This window comes from Mus pahari, chromosome 5, assembly GCF_900095145.1.
Source record: "Mus pahari chromosome 5, PAHARI_EIJ_v1.1, whole genome shotgun sequence".
NCBI lineage: Eukaryota > Metazoa > Chordata > Mammalia > Rodentia > Muridae > Mus > Mus pahari.
This window is the reverse complement of record NC_034594.1, coordinates 2,394,232-2,395,530: the sequence shown is the minus strand read 5'-3', so window position 1 is coordinate 2,395,530 and position 1,299 is coordinate 2,394,232.

Genomic DNA, 1,299 nt, shown 5'->3' with positions numbered 1-1,299 from the left:
AGTAACATCCCTCCATGGCTTCTGCATCAGCTCCTGCTTCCTGACCTGCTTGAGTTCCAGTCCTGCATCCTTTGGTGATAAACAGCAATGTGGAAAGAGTAAGCTGAATAAACCCTTTCCTCCCCCCCCCCCAAAAAAAAGAAATAGAGCTACTAGAGGCAAGCACTCCAGGGCACATATCCTAAGGACTCTGGATTGTGCTACTGGAATTTTGCTCAACAGTGTTCATTGCTATCCTATCCACAAAGGCCAGGGAATTGGCTCAGTCATACATGTGTCTGTCAGCTGATGATGGATAATGAAAAGGTGGCTGGCACACACACACACACACACACACACACACACACACACACACACACACAATGAAACTGTATTCATCTGCAAAGACAAAATGAAATTATTATAAATTTACAGGTAAATGAATGAACTGAACGAAAACTCTATTGAGCAAGGTAACTTAGTCTGAGAAAGACAAACACTGTTTCTCTCTATGGGTTAATCTTAGCTCCTAATCTTTAGATTGACATGTTAGCTTGAAATATTTAGAGAAGACAGGAAGCTAGAACAGAGTGATTTGGAACTGGGGGACGATTCAAGGGTGGGGAAATAACACCACATATGGGGGTTAAGAATTTAAGCAGGGCTAAGGGTAGAGGGATGGGGGTGGGGAAGGAGGGAGTGTTAACCAAAACAAAGGGAACATGAAACAGCCACATGAATGAAACCCTCTGACTGTAAAATATGGGAGCCAGAAAGATGAAGGCTTTACAGCCGAATTAATGCTGCCTCTAACAGCCATGAGTTATCAAACAAAAATCCCAGATATGGAACTTCTCTCTATGGGTTCTTGGCCAGGGAAGCCACAGAGGGTCTCAGTGTAATATAGATCTTCCCTGTCCTCCTTTTTTTTGCTTACCAGATTTTTTTTTTTTTTTTGAGTCCTTCGCTTTTTTGACTGGTTAGCCATAGATGTGGGATTGATTACTGAATCAACCTGTTCACAGAATTCCAAGAACAACTGTCCAGATGAACACTTCCTGATTTTTAAAACCAAAAAGTGGTAGTGATTTTTGGCATCAGGAAATTTCTAGTTAACCTAACATATGATAATATTAATAACATCAATAGAATGGTTATTTTAGAGTGTAGGATCATATCCCAGAATCAATCAATCCTTTGTTTCTTTGTTTCTCTTTCTCTATCTCTCTTTCTCTTTCTTTCTTTCTTTCTTTCTTTCTTTCTTTCTTTCTTTCTTTCTTTCTTTCTTTCTTTCTTTCTTTCTTTCTTTCTTTCTTTCTT